Source organism: Sminthopsis crassicaudata, chromosome 1, assembly GCF_048593235.1.
Source record: "Sminthopsis crassicaudata isolate SCR6 chromosome 1, ASM4859323v1, whole genome shotgun sequence".
Taxonomy (NCBI): Eukaryota; Metazoa; Chordata; class Mammalia; order Dasyuromorphia; family Dasyuridae; genus Sminthopsis; species Sminthopsis crassicaudata.
In genome coordinates this window covers 6,895,616-6,905,380 of record NC_133617.1, presented here as the reverse complement: position 1 = coordinate 6,905,380, position 9,765 = coordinate 6,895,616, and positions in this window count along the sequence as shown.

The window sequence follows — 9,765 nt, the reverse complement described above, 5'->3', positions numbered from 1 at the left end:
TATAGGTATAAGAGGGAATAGAAAGCATCGCCCACCCAGGGGGGCTCCAGAGTCTCTCAGCTGGGGAATCCCGGACACAGCTCTCAGGGTCTGCATTGGGAACCAGAGGTCCCAGGCAGAGCATCCTCTCCATGGGTGAAATTGCAGAGCTTCCCTCAGAAAGGAAATCCTTGCAAACAAAGACGGCTGACTGCCCACCAAAGACGCTCACTGTCAGCTGTACGCGTGTTGTTCATCAAGAGGGTACCAAAGTTCACGGAGGAGTTCACAGGGGATGATCCCGCTCAGAGAGCCGGCCAGGTTCTAAGGCAACAGATATTCATGGTAATGTAGGGTTGAGCATGTCTTCAAGATCTCCGGGACACACCAGCCTCCATGCAGGGCCTGCCCCGAACTATGGAGGACTTCCCTGGGCCCATCCTCCGGATGGAGAAGGCTCCATTTTGGTGCTGAACCCCTGCCCTCATTGTCTCCCCCTTTCCAGGATGCCTCAGGAAGAGGTGAGAAGCTGGAGGGAAAATTCCTTAGGCTTACAGCATCATAAGACAGCTCCCCTCCATGCTGAGGATCATGAGTTCACCCTAAAAAAAGGCCAGATTCTCATCAGATCCTTGGTCAATTTTTTAAGTTTTTTCATAAACTTAAACATAAGCTCTGAGGAGCTCCCCATGAGACTGTCTTATGCAAAATCAGCTTATAAGACCTTAAAATGAGATGCCCCATATTCTTCTGAAATTGGCCTGGACCCAACACCGTCCAGAGAACTAGGACAGGGGATCCATCAATGGCTCCTTTAACTATAACACTTTTTACAACTTGAGGAGAATTTGGGGCCTAGATTAGAAATTGGGAAATGAATTGGCTGGGACTAGCAGGAAGAAATCCCTGACTGAGATAAGAGAGATCATGTGAAATTATGAAAAAAGTCAAAAAATTTTCAGAGTGGACCAATGATCTCTCTTCCTGCACAGCTCCTTCTTGAGAAAGGAGCCTGATAGTGAAAATGGGGACTCAGTTCTCCCTCCCCCACTTTCAGCTAAGAGAGCCTCCTTTTTCTCCTTTTTCCCTTCTCTGTAGCAGGGGTGGGTATTTGAGAAAAAGAGAAAATGTGCTCAATGCAGTTAAAATTATTTGACATTTGGTAGTAAAAGCATGGGTAGAAAGGAAATTATATTGTTTGCATTGACTGTGTGAACAGAGGATTTGAGAGTTTGGAAACTTGGGAAAAGAAGAGGGGTATCAAGAGGCAGGTTTGAGAGTTGTGTCAGTGAAAATTCTCAGGTGAAGTCCTGCTCTCTCAAATAAAACTGACACTCAACCCTTCCCTGGCTCACAAAAAGAAAAAAAAAGGTTTGTGTGAATTGGGAAAGAGCCAACAACCAACAATTTAGGGAATCTTACAAATTGAAGTTAAGTACTGGTCAGTTTTAATGTAACTTTTTAAATTGGTGTAATGTGTTCAAATTGGAGACTGCAGTGTAAATTATATGAAATTCCTATCTATTTTTGTAATATTACAAATTATAAACAAAGTTAAGAACTGAATAACTTAAAAGATGGTGGAAAATTTGTTTAAAACTTACATTTGTTGACCTTATTTTATAATGTTTTAGGAAACTGGATATTTCTACCTTTACTTGTAGTTAAAAACTAAAACAATTTGGCTATCACTTAAAAAATTTAAGATTGTTGATTAAATTATGTGGAGTTATTGATACAATGTTTAAAAAATGAAAACTGATCATTATTATGTGTGGAAAGGAAGGGATGAGATGAAAGCCATATCTGAATTGGTCCTACTGATTTAGAGCAGTCTGCCTTGGAATATGAGGGTGTGCATCATGGTTAGTCTATTCTGTACCCCCTTCACAAGGTTGAAGTGTGTCAAAGAGCATCGCCCATAACAGTCCTAAGGACAGATGGGGTGAGCAGGCAGGAGCAACAGACTCAGCCCTTTCCCTGGGGTCCCTATCGAATTTTCTTAATTTTTAAGCATGACAGATTTCTTGAAACCAGTGATTATGGGCATAGTCAAAAGCCCTGGGAAATGAGGCAGTTTGGGGTATGGAGTTTCTAAACAATGAACTTGGCTTGTTGAGAATTTAGAAGTTTTTTTTTTGTTTGGTTTTGTTTTTTTTTTATCATGTAGAAAATATTTCTAATGATTGATCTTTACACCAAGATAAGTTTAAACTTGAGAAGAAAAACAAAAGAAAAATAAGTGAAAGATGTTAAGGGAAATCTCTTTTATGTGTGAGCCCTTGTAAATATTTTTGCTTAGTGCAAATTTATGAGACCAAAAATTAGTGTATCTAACCCTAAACCTTAATTAGTGAGACTTGCTATTTGACATGAAATTTATTGAGATTGTAATTGATACTGTTTTGAGTTTGAATTCATATATGGGTCATCAAGTCAGTAATCAAGAGAAATTTCATAAGCTACTCAGAGGGATATTAAGGACCATGACTTGGTAAAAGGGCAGGTCAATTCCCCAAGAGCCTCCACAGCTGTGGATCACAGCATCTGAAGGAGTTGCAAGGCAGCCTTTACTGACACAGGTGTTTCGGACTGTGAATGAGTTAAATTGGAGGCAGAGGAAAGAGGAGAGAGGTCAGAAAACACAACGGCCTCTCAGTCTGGGAGGTCACAGAACAGCAGTCTCTCGGTCTCCTTGTATCGTCATCATCCTCTCACATGAAGAGATCCATTCCGCAGGTCTGAGTTAGACCTCCAGCAGCCACTGACAGGTGGCTTCTGTATCACAACAGGATGTGATCCTGAACTGATACAGGTGGAGGTCTCTATCTGAGCCACTTCTGGGAGAACAACCTTCGATCTAGCACAAGGTGGGATCTTTCTGGCTCACTTTCCCTTTTATGTTCCTTTGATCAGGAAGGTTTTTACCTCATTTTTCCTGAGTGACTTTGAGGTGGACTTTGTCACTGCATGATTGTGTGACTCTTACTTGAGGTCAAACAGAGGTAAGGATGCTTTATCCTGCTCCATATGTGCCTTTAGGCTTAAGCTGTAGGACTGGTTTGATGCTGTTATAATCACATTCTGTTTTCTTTTATAGTAAATTTCTTGCAAGTGGTCAATAGAACACATGAACACAATGCAGATATTAAGATCTTACTGCTTCAGTGTAAATGGGTAATCATTCAGAAACAGGATTTTAACCCAGACCGTTCTGTTGGTGAAGAGTTGGGATTAATGACATATCTAGTGTCACTAGCACCCTGGAAAAGGCCCCATGGATGAAGGAAGTCCATAGCCAACTGCTCCCCTCCTCAAGCTGGAGTTTCTGGGTTTTAACCCTCCCATTGCCACTCCTGACCCTCTTCCTCAACACTCTGATCCCTTGGTGGTCTGGTGTAAGTTCCTGAAGTCCATGAACTCCAATCCAGAAAAACAAAACAAGAAATCTTTACCATTGTTTTCCTTAACCTCTAGCTGGAACTCAGGATTTATTTCAATTCTGAATGTAGGCTGTTAAGCCTGGGGGTCCTGGCGTGCTTCTGGTGTGGGAGGAGTATCTGCCCTCTACTTACCCTCCTCTCTGGGGTCTTCGGGGTACCACCGGCTTCTGCATCAGAAGAATCACACTGAGTCGAACTGCCAAGGAGTTAAGCGGTGCTTTATTCAGGAATCGATTACATGGCGTAGAAAAGGTGTTTCCCTTTCTTTAATCAGGCAGTATACTAACTTATATACTCTTTTAACAATGGAGAACTCCAATCAAAAGTTAAGTACAGAGTTTTTCCTTTTATGGCTGTATATATATTTTAAAGGTTATGTGTCTTAATATAGGAAGTGTATGCATGTCACATGCCTGTTCCAATGGCCTCATACTCTCCTAACTCAGCAGTAAATGTAGGTCCAAGTTGATCTGTACTCCAACAGTAGGCAATAATCCATTATTCTAAGAATGAACATTGAAGCTTCATCAGTGCCAGTTAGCTCCACCATGCAGAAAATCTGAGTATTCTCTGTGTTCCAGCCTTCTTTCATATAAAGTTTGATTTAGCATGGAAAAGTCTTATATGTTCCTGGTTGTTTGCATAGTTACAATAGCTGGCCTTTATATAGCATTTTAAGGTTTGAAAAACACTCATTTGATCTTTACAATGACTCTGGGTGATTGGTATTATTTCCATAGCTAATGAGGCAAATTGAGATTACGGGACTTGTCCAGGATCATATAGTCAGTAAATGTCTGAGGTCACATTTGAATTTGGGTCTTTCTGACTCCAGATCCAGCACTCTAGACACTGTGTCAATGGGGAAACATAAATAATAGATACATACAGGGCACTATTTGTAGAGAAAATAGGATTTCAGAAGAAAAGGCTCTGATAGTTTTCAGGACCCAGAATAAATGGAATTTGAGCTAACTTTTTTTTTATTAAAGCTTTTAATTTTTAAAACATATGCATGAATAATTTTAATATTGACCCTTGCAAAACCTTGTATTCTATTTTTTAAAATACATAAATAGCAGCTTTTATTTTAGATGTAGAATTTATAATAAAAGTAAACTTAGTGCCAATGTGAAGAATAGAAGATGAAGTCTACAGAAAATAGCCTTTTGTGATGAAATAATGAAAATATCACAGATGATTGACTTTTAGGCACATGCTATCTGAAGCATTAATAGCTGCAGTCAGAAGCAAGCAGGTTAGAGGAAAATGGACAGCTGAAGTCATTAACACTAAAAATGTTGGTGACATTGTAATGTCCAAACGGTCTCTGGAGGATATCTGGACAAGCCTTGAAGGTTTTAGGTGGAGTAGTGAAGGCCGCCACCAGGAGGATCTCTGTTTCTCTCTATCTTCTTGTCTCCTCTGTGTTTGAGTCTCTCTTCTCTGTGTCCGAGTTTGAGAACTCCTCTCCTGTCCTCTCAGCACTTAAATACTTCAGTGTGATTATATCATTACATCACACTAAGTATATGCCAACTAGAGTGATTACATCATTATATCACAGTAAGTATATGTGAACTAGAGAACCATTAGCTCATCAATCACACTGAATAAGTGCTTACTATAAGCACCCTGCTGTAAATATCCTTGCTTCAAGTAGAACACAGAAAACCTTGTATTCTAATCCCCTCCCCCAGATGGCAAGTAATGCAATATATGTTTAAAATGGTTAAAAAAAAATTCAACATATTCACACATTTTCCACAATTATCTTGCTGCACAAGAGAAATCAGATCAAAAAGGAAAAAAAATAAGAAAGAAAATAAAATGCAAGCAAATGACAATAATAAGAGTGAAAATACTATGTTATGATCCACTCAATTCCCACAGTCCTCTCTCTGGGTGCAGATGGCTCTCTTCATCACAAGATCATTGGAACTGACCTCAATCATCTCACTGTTGAAGAGAGCCACATCCATTAGAATTGATCCTCTTATAATCTTGTTGCTATGTACAATCATTTTCTGGTTCTGCTCATTTCACTTATGAGCTAATTCTTAAAGCAAGCCCCCGAAACCAAAAGACTGTCGGGAGGGAGAAAATTGTAGACATGGAGAGCACCTGGTATAAGGATAGTGATATGGGAGGTGGAGTTTGATGTGAGAGGAACAGGAGAGCAGGCAAGGGGATTCACTGGAGCAGAAGAAGGAAGGCTAGAAAGGTAGGAAGGGGCCAGGTGACCATGACTTTTAATGACGGATGATATTCTAATTGATCCTGGAGGTAACTACTGAGTAGTAGTATTATGTCATGCTACCTTTTAGGAAGATCAATAGCAGCTGAGTGAGGTCAGTGGCTTGAGCTTGTTCCATTATGGGCAAAGATGAAGGTTAATCGATAAATTTATTCATTTGAATTTATTCATTCATGGGCAAAAACCCAAATGATTTTTATTGTGGGAAAAAACACTCTAAAGGAATCCCCTGGTCCACCATGGGAGCTTCCCTTAGCTCCCTAATGTTGCCTGAGAGCTCCCAAATGAAGACTAACAAGTGGGACATCCCACAGGCATTCTGCCCCAGGTCAGAGGAGCTGTCTGACCTTTCTCCCCCAGGGCATTTGGAGCTCCTGTGCCCACCCTGGACAGTGATAAGTCTTCCAATCCCAAAACTTGACTGGCCATTCCTTGAAGACCAAGAGATTCCTCCGAACAGATGCTCTTGCCTCAGATTTCCCAGACAGGGAGAAGCCCCTGGGGCTAGCAGGTGGCTCCAACCCAAAGCCCCATTTTCCGGTTCCTGTGTCTACCTTCTATGAGGCTCAGGGCTCTTCAACCCTATCATCCTAATGTCCAGCCCAGTGGCTCCCAAGCCTAAAGACTCCTCACTTCTGGCCCAGAGTCAACAGAGGAGAGAGAAGTGCCTTGTGCTCCTCGTCTGGCAGCAGATGGCAATTCTTATGTCCCCCACCTAACATGTGTCAGCATGTAATTGCATGTATTCATTGCTACATTTTAACTTGGCTTAATTTGAGTGTGTTTCTTATTTTCGTGTTCATGTTCATTTTTATGAGAGTCTATCAAATATGCAGTCCATTTATTTGCATAGATGTAGATGTAGTTTTCCTGCATAGTTTGTTAAAATGTAGATTTTTCTGATATTATTTCTTTACTTTGCTTTTGCTATTCTTCATTTTGCATAAGTTCTTTGGCTATAGTTGTATTTCTGGGATATTTATTGCATCCAAGATGCTATTTAGACTTAAAGTTCCATGAAACAGTCTGTCAAGTGATGCTGTAGGCTGTTCTAGGGCTATTGCATACTATACTTGCTCTGAATGTCACTGGAGATAATTACCGCCATGTTGGGTTCATCCCTCTTGTTCCATTAAGTGCTGATGCTTATTTTTATGTTCTGTTGTACTCAGTGTCAATGGAATTGATTTACAAGAGACTGCAAAAGTTCTGGTTTTGGGGAGGAATGTGTTATTGAGCATAGGATAGTTTCTTCCTGTGGTGGAGAGGATATGCTTCTCTTGAGCCTCTGAAGAGCCATTACTGAGTGCTCTCACCCTCACTTAGCCAAGGGAAGCTCTGATAATGTAAAAGAGGAGGGGAGGGGGGCCATGAAGAGGCACTGGGGCTCAGGCTGGCCTGTGACCCCTCCCTGCTCCTGTGACCCACACCCCTGCACCTCAGCGTGGCCATAGATAAGGGCATTGTCTTTGCAGGCAAAAGCAGGTCTTCCAGATAGGGCTTGTGCCAAATGGGAAGCAGTCTCTGGGACCCCATTAAAGGCCTTGTCAGGAACCAAAGAGAGGAGCAATCTACACTGATGAGCAGAATGATGCAAGCAGTTACCAGCACCACGGGGGAGAGGTCAGCAGTGTCCTCCAGGGCCAGGAGGAGCATGAAGTGGGTCCCCTGTTACCGACCTCCCAAAGTGTAGATCCCAGATGGGGGGGGCATTTCTCCTCTCATCTCTGTGAGAGACATGTATTCATCTAAGAGAGTCTTTTTAAAATGTATTTATTTTTAATATACATTGTTTTATGAATCATGTTGGGAGAGAAAAATCAGAACAAAAGGAAAAAAAACCCTGGGAGGGGGGAAACAAAAAAAAAGTGAATGTAGCAGGTGTTGATTTGCATTTCATCTCCTTAGTTCTTTTTCTGGATGCAGATGGCGTTTTCTGTCCAAAGTCTATTGGAATTGTCTTGGATGAAGATTGTTTCTTTTCCCCTGGTTTCTAAAAGCTGGTGTTAATTCATGACGTTAATAGTATGCAGATGTTTCTTTTGCTCAAACATACTTGGTGAAGTGGGTTGTGAATGGTTAAGAATACAGAAGGGAGGAGCAGGAGATTTTATGGTGTAATATATACCAGAGAGATAGAGACAAATGGGGGGGGGGAGGGAGGGAAGGAGATGGAAAGAGACAGAGAAAGGCAGACAGAGACAAAGACTGACAGACGGAGAGATAAGAGACAAACAGAGAGAGACCTAGATAGAGAAAGAAACAGAGAAAAAGGAGAGAAACAGAGAGGCATTTATCAAGCATGTGCTCCAACCCAAAGCCCCATATGCGCAGCACAATGCTAAGTGCTGAGGGATACAGAGACTATAGAATAAGATTATGTTGTTCTGTCATGTCCGACTCTTTATGACCCCATTTGGGTTCTCTTGGCAGAGATACTGGGATGATTTGCCATTTCCTTGGCCACTTCATTTTACAGATGAGGAAACTGAGGCAGGCAGAGTGAAGTGATTTGTCCAGGGTCATCCAGGTAATAAGTGAGACCAGAATTAAACTCGGGAAGACTCATCTTCCCGACTCCAAGCCCAGCACTGGATCCATTGCAGTGCCACCTAGCTGTCCCATTAAAAGTCACACAGAGTAACAAGGGGCTGAACTTTCAGGTGAACTAAAAAAACAGGGAACAATCATGATTTCAGCAGACACATCAGAAAAAAAAAAAAAGATGAAAAGAGATAAATGGGAAAATTGTATTATCCTTAAAGGTAGCATAAACAATGAATTTTAATAATATGTGTACACTGAATGACATTGCATATAAAGATTTAGATGAAAAGGGTTTTGTTGTTGGTGGTGTTTTTTGTAGGAAGGAAAAGTGTTTTATATAAAGGAAAATATTTAAAGGAAACGTCTTCCTGATTCACAGGAAGAAATCCAATCAATTATAATAATGAAGGAGCTCAAAATACTGCTCTCATTTCTAGACAAATCTAAACAGAAGATAAACAAGAAAAAAGCCAGAGAGTTTGGATTTTGGAAAGATTATATGATAGATTTTTGGTGATTAATGAATGGGAACAGAAAGGAGTATATGTATTTTTCAGCTGTATATAGCACTTATATAAAAATCAATCATGTACCGAAGTATAAAGATCCAACAAATGCAGAAAAACAGAAATGTCAAGTATATTCTTTAATGATTATAATGAGATAAAAATTCAATTAAAATGATGAAGAAAGGATTGGAATGAATTAGGTACTAAGGAATTTAGTTCTAAATAATTCATTGGTCAAGGAGCAAATCACATAAACGATATTAAATATCATCAAAGAAAATGACGAGATGCAGCCAAGGCAGTCCTTTTGAGATGGAGCCCAAGGCAGTCCCAAGAGAAAATGTTTATATTTCTAAATGAAGTGAAATTATTTTTTATTATATCAACAATTATTAAATCAGGATTAAGACTTCTAAAATTTTCCTCATACATCTCCTGTAAATTAGTCTTTGAAGGGCTTTTCTGGTAGATGAGATGGCCCAAATCCTCCAGGAATATACTCCTTGTTCTTGACCTTACTTCTATTTAGTGGGTAAATAGAATCTACTCTAGGTGAATTCCAGCCCCAAAGCAGTAAGTCTATGCCCCTTTGAACCCCTTCCCACTGGAGATTGGGCAACCCAACTCATGAAAGAGAAAACCAACCAGAGTCGCCAGATGGGTAGAGATGGATTTCTTTGTCCAGATTGCTGGAGGTGACTGGGTCTCATGATCAAGCCGCGTTCTCAGCAGGAGAGGCGGAGGGCTTTCAGGCCACCACCTTAATTTGAACACTCATCCCTTTGTTAACTGTACACTTACATCTGCAGAGGGCACCCCTTTTTCCAAAGCTAGTTAAGCATGAAGTGATAGTCATGGTTTTGTTTTTGGTTACCAAGAGAAATCACTGACCATCAATTATTACCAGCTAATATAATTAATAAATTTATTATTAGTCAAAAAGTCAGCCCAGCATCCACTTGGGGACATATCACCCCAAAGTCACCTGGGGCAGAGACTTAGGTTGGTGAACCAAGCTATGCCCAGTGTG